The sequence below is a fragment of the Branchiostoma floridae genome, chromosome 9, assembly GCF_000003815.2.
Source record: "Branchiostoma floridae strain S238N-H82 chromosome 9, Bfl_VNyyK, whole genome shotgun sequence".
Lineage (NCBI taxonomy): Eukaryota > Metazoa > Chordata > Leptocardii > Amphioxiformes > Branchiostomatidae > Branchiostoma > Branchiostoma floridae.
In genome coordinates this window covers 22,109,758-22,121,898 of record NC_049987.1, presented here as the reverse complement: position 1 = coordinate 22,121,898, position 12,141 = coordinate 22,109,758, and the positions used below count along the sequence as shown (strand labels likewise).

General features: G+C 43.7%; 1 protein-coding gene across 1 annotated transcript in view; it reads left to right on the top strand.

Moving 5' to 3' along the window:
• The window catches only part of LOC118422312 (androglobin-like), an 85,852-nt gene that overhangs the window by 18,138 nt on the left and 55,573 nt on the right, over positions 1 to 12,141 (top strand). The window lies entirely within an intron of this gene.

Genomic DNA, 12,141 nt, shown 5'->3' with positions numbered 1-12,141 from the left:
GGCGTCTTAGCCTCTACCAGGCTCCACTGGTCACTAGAAAAATAATAGAAATTGGACAAATATAGACAAATAATATGCCAGACGAATTAGCTAGGTCTCAAACCATACTCGTCGACCAGCCTACTCCTATGGCATGTTATGCATCTATATGTGCAACTTCTACTATTTTTACAGTGACCTGTGGGGCCTGTAAGAGACTAAAACTTCCATACGGACCTCATACGGACTTGAATAAATACCCACGGATGAACTCAGCTTAAGGCAAACCTTGTCAGTATGGAACTCATACGGACTTGAATACACGCATAAGTGTGAGCGAGGACCCATAGTTGTGTAGCAAGATATGTTATTATTACATGGCTATTCCAATAATAGTGTAGACAAGCATTACCGTTCTCAAGCTAACGTTACAAGATACTGGTGATAAATTGAAAACAAACAGCAAGACACTAGATAAAATTCCGTGAATAATCTTAATTATAATTCATATCGGGCTCTCCACTGTAATTGAGAAAGATATCTTACACGTAAGATATCTTACACGTATTACATTGTTATGCTTCACATTGTGGTGCCTTGTGCCACATAAGACCTACTGAATACTTGACTTGACTTAATTCAGATATAGACATTATGAGTGTGCTTTTAATAAGTAATTCTGTAATTTTGACCCGACACCCTAAGTTCACTCTGCTTTGTATGGCTTGTCGAGGTCGTTGTTTTGCCATTAATACATGTTGTCGCCATGGGAGATCGGCCGACGAACTGGTCAATATTTAATTTCCACATCGCCTAATATTTACCGAATGTAGCTGTTCATTCACCAATAGTTTAACTTTCAAACGCATCGCTGGACGCCTTAGGATAGTTATACATTACGGGAAGACGTTTGGTCGTTGGTTTAAGACGTCTTGAGGTGTTAGAAGGGAACCAAGATGGCAGGAAGACGGTCTAGGAAGACGACGGCCCCTCCGAACTTCGGCCCCCCGCCCCAGGCGATGGTCACCCCGCCGACGTCGGCCAAACAGCGCCGCCTCACTATGGCTTTTGGAGAACGGTTAGATCAATCTTCAACTGTGTCTTCTGCGTGTGTTAACGTTATATACATACCTACCTACCAAGTCCCTTAGTAGTCCCTTGACCTCCAGGTCATTGAGGGAACAAGGCAAGGTAGTCATGACGAGAGTTGGTTCCAGGCTCGTCTTTTTTTTGTTTTAGTTTGTAAGGTAGTTAGTCTTTCGAGTAGGTTCAGAGACATCCAATCTACAATGTTCTCCTGTCATGGTTTCGTCTGTCAGCCTCAACGTCGCCCTCCTACCACAGTGGTGGATATATCACCCCCCCCCCTATAACTATGTTCGCATCCTAAATGTTTAGATAGAAATTATACCGCTTAAAAGGCGAGTCAAACGGTCTGTGGTCTTAAGAAAAAAATCTAGAAAGGACCACACATTCGCCATGAAGATTACCCTATCATAAGACATTATCACAATCATTTGCTCATAAGACAGCTGTAACAACAGCGAAGATTTGAACACTCGATCTATTGTGTTTGTATCTTCCTAATTATTAAGTACATTCTGTCCGCCTCTAGCCGTCGCTATGGACACCTAAGTATCTACAAATGTACCAGTGACGACGGCGATTAGGAAATCTAGATCTAGATCTAGACTAAATATACCAGCTATAGGTAAAAAAATACTTCTCAGAGAGTTTGACTACTTTAGAGTATCATTAGTCGGTGGTCTAAAATTTTCAGCCTGGTTAGAAAATTTTGGCCATCCCGTGGACTGACTCTCCTGGCCAGTTATTCTGAATAGTCTTTACCAGACTCCCGCCTGACCGAATAGTAATAGGGGACTTTGGCCATGTTAGGAATAAAAGTCTAGTAGGAGTTAATTGGCCTAGGAGTGAACTCACCGGCTGGATAGACTGCTAAAGACTGACTGAAATCTCATTGCAACCCTTATTTGTCCCTATTTGGCCAAATTCTTCTTTTTTGTTTGTTTAACTAGCTGACACGTCTACCTGGAGACTATATTCTGACTCCTTTTTGTTAAATTCTACGATCCATGTTGGAAGGCCTGTTGGAGACTAACGTAGAAACAATGTAACTGATTTTAAAGTAAGCCCAGATTCTCAAAATCTACTTGGAACCTAACTGTGAAGAAATCAACGCCAATTTTCTGGTAATTTTTCTGTCCTCGGTGATACGTTTAAGAGTAGGGAAGGACATTTTTACTCTCCGAACACTGAAGGTTTCGTTATTAATTAACTGGAGGCTGAAGTTCAGTCCAGCAGTACCGATATCTAACGACATGTCAACGCTGATAAACAACATGGATCTACAACTCACTTATCAATAATGGCGTGTACGTGGTCGGTGGTCACGGGTTAGATTATAGAAGGAGGTTAATGCTTTTGGTAGCTCTTGCATGTTTGTATGATGTGATGTAGTATCAGAATTCAAGAAGCTATGGACGGAATGCCGTAAAACTTGATATGTGTTGGGTCATGTTCTATCAAAGAACAATTATTCGAATCGACTTTGGGTTCCCTGGCGGTTTACCTTAATCCTGCAGCAGGAACTCCGGTTTGTTTATCTCGTGTTTCGGACAAGATCTGGTTTTGTAGTTGTGGGTAGTTGTTGTGCTTGGGAAGGAGTGACATTAGTTTGGAGTCTTTGGACCCTCTAGCAGCTATCTTTGGAACTGCAGGGGCGTTTCAGTTATAGACTTTGAAGCAGGATAACTCGAGACAGAATGAGAGATTTTGCAGGTGTTTTTGCTACCTCCCGACAGAATTTTACGTCCTAGTCGTCAATGCACGTTGGTTATTGAATGGTGGTTTAGCTTTTCTATCTTTTTGTGCCTGTGTTTATGTATGTAAGTTATCTGTGTTTGTGTTTGTCTCCGTACCTGTGCTTGATTGACTCTGAGTTCTCTTAATCTCACAGCTAGCTTGACATTCCAGATATTCTACCTGTGGTCAACACATTTGTATCTGTAATGATAAACCAAAATAACCACCCTTCTGTGTAACGCACCTGCAACACAGGCACGTGGCAGTCAATAAACATATCTCAAGCTATCAAACAAACCTTGTATGTGCAAGTTTGTCGAATAGAACGTCGCTGCCATAGTATGGTTGACTCAAAGTTTCGTTACGGCTGGATGAAAAAGAGGCCCTCGTTCTGTGTGTGTGTCTGTGTTAACGCAGTGCGTAATACCGAAATCTAAGAGTTCGAGGTGAAATAGAAAGAATGATTTTGATTAATGAATGGATCAATGAGTTTCCGTGTCTTCAAATCTCCTAGAATGGGTGACTTTTCAATATGAATATAGTACCACGTGCCACATTTTAATGTTATACCTTTCTAAGTTCCTTCCATTTTTGTATCCATGCTTATTAAATACGCCGTGACGCATGCGGAGTACCACGTATGCCACACTACCCTTTGTCTTGTTGTTGTTTACTCTCCCATCGCCGTCACCATGACGACGGGCCCGCCCTCCCCCGTGTCCAGGCGACGCGGGCCACCTGAAGTGAGCTGTTAACGTTAATGGATGATTAACCACTGCAGCGTCCTTCACGCCTTTTGTGCTGCAGTCGAGAGTCCAGATTACAGCCGTTGTTAGGGAGCGCCGATCTCCAAACAGATGTCGGGGGATGCTTGGGGAAAACCCCATCTCGGTTAGGGCTGCACCCGTCTTTCGGTAGGGACGTTAAATGAGGGCCCCGTGTTCGAGGAGGTGCCTCGAGCACGTTAAAAGGAGAGGGTTATCTCTATCTAAGTTCAACCTGTCTCTGTGCAAATATACCCTGTTACTGAAACGGCAATGAAACTTGCTGCCCTGTATATGCCATGTACCACTAGGCACTACAAGCGAACGAACAAACGAATCATTTACCAAACGATTTAGCTGACCACCAAGTTCACTGTTGCCCCATTGTCTACTGTTTGAACAAGCAGAAATGAGGAACACACAGAACATTGCAATAATGTGCAAAACATGCTGACTGTGGATCTGAGTCAACTCAACTCAAACCCAGCCACACATTTCATCTGCTTGGAGACAAAAACGCATACCAGTAGATATGTACTTAAACGTATAACAGTAGATATGTACTTTAAACATATACAGCACTCTAGACGTGTACCAGTAGATGTGCAATTTCAGTTTGATCCTAACAATGCGTCTGACGAACCATGTATCATCTGCACTTATCAAGCACTTCAGTAACTTCAACAGTAGTCGTGAGGGGGCCGTAGGACCTTTTAGGATGGACACACTTGTTTTCTAAAGACATCTGCGTAGCCTCGCCATTCAAGTAACATTTGCTAACGTCTAATGCGAGAGGGCAAGACATATATGGCTCACGATATATATATATAAATTTACAAGAAGATGTAAAGTTTTGGTTTGTTTACTTTTCTTTGTCTCTCCACTCAGTTTTCTTGGGGCAAGGCATCCTGTAAAAAGACGCACCACTTAAAGCGGTTACTAAACATGAACTAGAGTAGAGTAACATATGACTAAATATAACATATAACTTAGTACATATAATTAAAGATAGCTCTTTTTATTTGTTTGAACAAGAAATATCACATCATACGCTGATAACATCCAATGTACAAGAGAAACCTTGACAACAAGAACGAAACGGTTACTAACAGAGAGTAGCACATATAACTGATGTAGCTCTTCAAACATTTGCAACAAGAAATATCATACCATACACTATCTGGGCATCAGACTGAGTTAAGATGGTAACATCCAAGACAAGTCCGAATTCTAAACGACAAAAGAAAATGATTGAATCCGGAAGCCGTATCCTATAAGCCGTTCCAGGTCAGAGTTTAAGGAGGCGCTGAGAGGTGCTTATAAAACTCTCGACTGTTGCATGTTTGTTTCCTTTTCATATAAAACTGCCAGCCCATATAACATTACATACAGTAGCCTGGCACGGCTATAAGGAACCAGAATAGAGCCGTGTGTAGCTTGTGCTTTCGTTGCTTCCTATCTCTGGTGAAGTTTTGGACACTCGGACGTCGTGTCATACAGTTCTATGTGGTCATCTAACATCGGAGACGACAAGGAGGACTTCTCCTGACTTAGAATGGATAGAACCTCTTGGAATGATCACTGCGATGTGGGGGCGACACTAGAGACTGTGTAGCTTTGCGTTCCTTGTTTTCCGTTTCTGGATGAGGGTTGGCCAGGCGTCGTTTGTACGTAGTCTTCTACCCATCTTCCATCAAAGACCATCAAAAATCACAAGGACTCATCCTGACTCATCCTGACTCGGAATAGCGATAGAACCTCTCGGAATAACAGTTGATCATGGCGATCACGGTGCCATGATCACGGTGAGGGCGACACTAGAGACTGTGTAGCTTTGCGTCCTTGTTGTTCGTTTCTGGTGCCTGAGCGTTGGGCAGAAATTACTTAGCCGTCTACTTATCTTCCATCTAAAAGTCTAAAGGAGGATTGATCCTAACTCAGAAGAGCGGACGAAAGACGAAAGGACGCGCGTCGCCCCGACCACATTCCAGCCTCCATTCTGGCCCAGAACTGAAGTGTTTTCCCCGCCTCCTTCTCTAAAACCTAGAGATTATCAGTTCTAATGGTCGATTATACTGGGTTCGGTTTGCTTAGTTTCTGATATAAATCATTGTAGATGCAGAGAACACTACAGAGTGTACTGGGAGGAGTTTATAACTGGCGTAACTAAACCACAAGGGTCTGGAACGGCTGCCGTTCGGAGCTAACTCAGGAGGCCGCTATAAGACAGTGACTGACCCAGGAGTGAGACTGTAGCTGTTGACTCCACTCAGATCAGGGCCCACCTCAACCAACTCTTCCAAAAAGTGTGGTGGGTTCTTTAACCTGTTCGAGGCGTCTTCTCCACATGACCACAACCCTTACAAGCTGCATTCTTAAGTCGGGGCTCAGACCTTAGGCGAGTACGGTTGGATTTGAATCCTGTATCTCGGGTACGGTTGGATTTGAACCCAGGACCCCGGGTACCGTTGGATTTGAACTCAGGACCTTGTCGTCCCCTCCAACGGACTGAAACTCCTACCCAGGGTAGAGTGTGTATCACTCTGTAGGTTCCCATCCCAGGCCAAGGACGATCACCACAGGTCAGAGGTTAATCTCCAGGTCAGAGGTCAAGTTCAGAGGTCGAGGGTGAACGATGTCGGCCAGGTCACGCCGGTCGGGTCGGAGGTCGTCTGTGAGCAGTGACATCAGTTTGTCGGAGTCCAGACGAGCGCCCTCTGCCGGACAAAGAAGGAAGTGGCAGTGAGTAGTTTGTTATTACATAAACATTCAGCTTCCCCATCTATTCCCATCATCTTATACCAACCCCGCCTAGAAACTGGAAAGGTAACATTTGGAAGCAAATTTTACCTTCACGTGATCTATCCTACAAAACATCTGCTCTGTAGCCAGTCATGCATTCAAATACCAGAGTTACCAACCTAGGATTGATGTGTTCAAAAATTCGTACTTTCCCAGAACTATCGTAGAGTGGAATTTGTTATCACCAAGTACAGTAGGGGCATCTTCTCTGGGTAGTTTTAAAGAACGCTTGCAGATAGATGTGCAAAAGTTAGGTGTAATGAGTCGTTCGGTGTAATATAACCAGCTGCTGCCGCGCCACGTGCCTGCGAAGCTGGTGTGTTACGCCGAACGGCGGTTATACCGGCTATATAGATACAGATACAGATGCTCTGTTTGTATGCATGCATGTCTGTATATATGTATGTATGTTTGATAGAACGACAAATTTATTTAAGCGTCTGTTAAAATGATGGTCATTATCCTCATATACTGTACAGTACTCTTGCAATACCCTTTGGTTGGTTTTAAACAATCTAAGATATACAGGACGTGATGTCTAAGAAATAAACGTCGCCTAATCGAGGACGCCTGGATTTATTGGTTGCTTCTTGTGCTTGCCCCATGGCCCAACGCCAGCAATTGCATCTGATACAGTATGTCGTCCCTCCGTAAGTGACTAATGTCTACAGATTAACCCATAATTACGCCCTTTTTTCCGTACGACAAACACTCGGCACTGTGAGGTGATATAAAACTCATCAGACCTCGCCTTAGGCACACATCAACACCAATAGATCACCTGATATGTGTTCCTTCTGGGCAAGGGTTAATGACTGCTTTATTGTTACCATCACCGTAATGGGGGGGGGGGGGCTCTTACGTGCACCTCTTTAGTCTCTACCTGACTGACTACGTTGGCTATCATAGGAAGAATAATTTGCCTGTGGAGTTTTGACAGGAATTGGACGGCCACATGAACCTTAGCGTTGATTGACTCCCCTGACCAATTTTCCGATTTTTTGCCAAATTCTACGATTCTCCAATAGGACGTCCTGGTGGAGTCGATATTCGATTACATGTGCGCCTCCTACTGAATTTTTCAAAATTCCCATTAGACCGTGTCTGAAAAAAAAAAGATGGAGTGAAATGTCTCGAGCCCCTGGTGTATTCCCTATCCATTGAGGATTACAGTGAAATAAAAACTACGATAGAAACTATAATATCTTGCTGGGGGTTGGCGCTATTGAATTGTTTATCGGGTTCATAATCCATGTACTGGTTCGTCACACCGAGGAGGTTGAATGAGGGACTTTGGTCACACCCGAGCTCGTTTCGGATGGATACCTGCTGCGCCGCACTTGTTACTGGGTCTATTTTTAGATGAAGTGAATTGCTTACACCTCTTCTCCTTCACGTTAAGTCCACAGCCATGGCAGCAGTGAAGTTCACATCGCTATGCTATTAATACATGGCACCTCGCCAAGCCGGCGCTTGTATATTCTACCGACTGCCCCCCACACAAAGGACGGGTAAACTCGCAATCATTTCCACATCTATCAGGACTTTGGCGCGGATAAAATAAGCGGTGGATGTTGCCATGGGTTCGTCATGGCAGAGTGGGTAGATTAAGTACACCTGGAGGTTTACACATGTACCTCACGCCGCGCAGGCTGTAATACGAGTGGTACAGTGTCTTCAAGACTCGCATTACCGTCTTATTCTGAGTAGAAGTCCAAGTTTATGTCTTAAAGGAGTTAAGCTTGCCACTTGTGGAGTTTAAGTGAGAGGGTTATGTTTGCCGGAGACAAAACCCACCAGCGAAATCGTTCTTGGCGACGGACAGACTGTTTGCAGTCGCGGCGGTCTATCAACAGAAGAGTTTCTCTCCAAGTCTTCTCAGTAGAACTCCGTGTTTAGATTTTTAAGGAGTTAAGCTTGCCACTTGAACGACTCGTGTCTTGGTGAGAAGGTTATGTTTGGAGACAAAGCCGGCTGAGGAATCGTTCTTGGCGGCGGACAGAAGGCAGTGCTTGCAGTGAGGTTTATCAACAGAAGAGTTTCTTCGAGACTCGCGCTTCTGTCTTCTTCTGAGTAGAACTCCAAGCTTAGATCTTACCACCTGAGGACGCGTTTCTTGGTGAGAGGGTTATGTTTGGAGACAAAGCACACCTGTGAAATCGCACTTGGCGACGGACAGAAGGCGGTGTTTGTACTGGAGGCTGAGTGGCTGTTTGAAAGGACCGCTGGGGAGCATGCATAGTGCCGAAGCCTGGAGAGGTTCAACGTTGGAATGAAACGTTACCTCGGTACAGTTTAGCTTACGAAAGACCTCCTCTTCTACTGTTGCTTACGACATAAGTATACTATGAGATGTATAGGACCGCTGGGGAACATGCTGTTTGAAAGGGCTGTGGGGGACCATGCATAGTGCAGAAGGCTGCCAGGTTCAACGTTGGAATGAAACGTCACTTCAGTACAGTTTAGCTTACGAAAGACCGGCTCTTCTAGCTCGTCTTGACGAAATACGTATACTACGGGACGTGCTCACTCGTGCCAGGGTTTCTTCACTCTTGAGGAGGAACCACTCCCATGACTGACTCAAGTCTTTTCTCACTTCTTGCTGTTGAATTGGTGGCCATGTTAGGCCAAGGTGTTCCTGTGGATTTACAGCACATACAAATTTACTGTATACTGTACATATATGGGACATTGTCCGACTGTGTATTTTCCGACGGATGCGATGAATACGAACAGTAGACAGCGTTCGACTCAGGACTGCAACCCTTTTCAGTAGCATGCAACAGCGACAACAGCGAGGATCGGTACTCTGTACCCTCTAATCCGTTTAGATATACTTACCTTTGGACCACACTCTACGGGATCCGACGTTAGGGAACCGGGCAATCTCACTTTACCAGGCGGCGTAGGGCGTCTGTTTGCCCGCCGACACTGAGACATGACCTCCCCGAGGAAGACCGGCCAAAGACGGAGAGAAACTTATGCCGCACCCTGTTTGACTCCAGTCGACGAGGATGGGGACCATAGGACCCGCGCACGGTGAGGCAGTTTGGCGTGACACTAAGCCCTTCTTTCTCAAACTACAGTCTCGATTCCCAGAAGTAGTTAATAAGTGGGTCATTTTGTCAGTGTTCAATGGGTTTACGATACGTATAAATACAAAAGAAAGAAAATAACACGTAAACTATGTTTCTTTTTTTATTCAAAGCAACTGTTTTTTTAAATAATATCTTTGGTCTGAATAGTCTTCAAAGGTCAAGGGATGGGTGAGGTGAGGTAAACCTCAACATAGTCTCCACCACCAGACTTTTAGTCGCTAAAACATCATGCAAAATAGAGTGAATGATGACCAATGTTAGCGAAATTGTGCATGTTTGTTGTCTTTTAAACTATGTTTTTACACAACTTGTATCATATTTCAATGATCATAAAATCATTGGTCACACAAATCCAATTTGGTCGCTGTAAGGTCGTCCAGCAATCGCCGTCTAGTGGAAAGAGCTTATCATCTTTCTCACGATCTAGACACCATGGCTTGTGACCTCGCTATAGAACAGGGGTAGATTTTCGGATCATAGGCTTAGTTGTTCCAATAGAGAAGAGCAAACAATGCCGGGTTCATAATGAAGCATTATTAGTTTGTCTTGGATATGATATTTACCTGCCTTAGATAAAGCAATTTAGGCTTGATTCTCTCCTGGACTCGGTACCAATAGCGGTCTCCTAGATACGTTGTAAATAGAGGTATAGTTTTGCAGATATGATATTGACCTGCCTTAGATAAAGCATTTTAGGCTTCACTTTAGCCTCGACTTCTAGACTTGTTGGCTTCCATAGTACCAATAGTGGTCTCCGGGATACGCTGTAAATACAGTAGAGTTTTGCAGATGATTACTTTGCGTTTTCTGGTTGCTACTGTTGTTTGATTGATTGGCGTTAGTAACGGTGGTGTCCAGGGAGTTTGATCATTATGCTGATATTTGAGGTGTTGAACTACAATGGGTGAACTCCGTAAATATAACTTTATTGTAGTAGAGACATATGGTGTTATATAATACATCACCGTTGGGGTTATACCACGTTTTAATCCACGTTTTAGTGTTGGTTGGTTGGTTGCTTGGCTGGCATGTGTGGTATAGAGTCAAAGAGTCCACAGACTGCATAAACATTCAAGTTGTACCAATAACTTTTCTAGAGTCAAGCTACCTTCCACCTTTTCAAACCAGGGTCAACTGTGTAGCCCGTATGTTTCTTTTCCGCCAAAAAGACCTAACTCGTGACCCCGAACTAAGGAAAGAAAGAAAGAACAAACTTTAACGCTTGGTAACGTTACGTAATTAGCGTTAAATGACTGATTAATTGATGAATCAATCATTTGTTCCACAATTAGCTACCGTTGCGTTCGGGCAGGAAAGATTGATGACAACAGAGACCACCTGTCCTACAATACGGTTGCAAAACTTTCGCACTCATCGACAGTGTTATGCAATCGAAAACCGCTAGAAAGCGCTTTTAGCTTGCTGACAACCACACCGCAACAATCGCGTGAGACGTGTTCGTTAAATCATTGGAAAATCACGACTATTGTAAACTTTAATTACCCTTCCACTGTTTGTGATTTAATCTGTTTGCATGTCAGATTATGGCTAGTTGGCGTTTTGAGGTCGTTGTCCTGATATCGAATGTCAGACGACGTTTTGACACGTGCGGATGCTTTGACAGTTCCCGGTTGACCCAGAGGAGGCATCCGGGGTTACCCAGAATGCAATTTAACCTTTGACCCCTGACTTCCGGTTGTTTGTCATGTGAGACTGAAGGTGATTTCCAGTCTTGCCCACTTTCAAGGCTTTCTGCTCCGTGGCTGTGCAGTTTTAGGGGCCTATTGTTTTTTAGTGTCTTCGTAGAGGCAATGAATATTCTATTTATGTGTTCCTTTGGAGGCAACATGTATTTTATACGTTAGAATTGGGCATTTTATCTTCGAACAGCGTTACGTAAACATCAAGATATTTGCTCATTTCATGACGCTCCCGGACGGAATCTTCGCCTCGGTTACTAAAAATCGTGGGGACCTTAGGTTTTCAGTATGTTTAACATGTACTATGATGTCTTAGCTTGCGTTGGGTGCCGTGATAATCTAAGGTCCCCACATTTTGCTGAGAAATTTGAGATTTGGGGGAGGGGGGCTATGGCTGCGTTGTGTAAACGATATCTACACGGTTGTTCACTGTCGGCGTTGATGTCTCCCTGGCACGTAGCTTTAATAGATTACTATTTTTTTTTGTGATTTTCAGTTACATGTTGCACATTTTAGGTTATGTCTGGCCGGTTTTGTGACAGCTTAGCCATAGACAACACGGTCTTCCGTATTTTTGTGCTCTTTTCAACCCGGGCCCATATAGGAGAACAACACGTAAATGATATCCCCTTGTTGAGATGTCCACGTCCACACAGCCAGAAGACAGCTGTACAGATGCCACTAGTTCTAACTCAGAGATCCCATAGTATCTATATAGTGTCTAATGTATGGATATACTAATGTTTATGTATGCAGATTTTAATTATGGAATATATGGATAGAGCAGAGATTCCACAAATTTGCAGTGGGTGTGCCACCAGTGAATGAAGATACAGGCGCACATTCACGTCTACTGAACAATTCTTATATTTTGAACTCGACACGTGTGTACATATTTTGATATATACACAAACATACAAGTACCCCTTGTTTTCTTGAATAATATACGCAAAACTATGCACATTGTTTTCAACC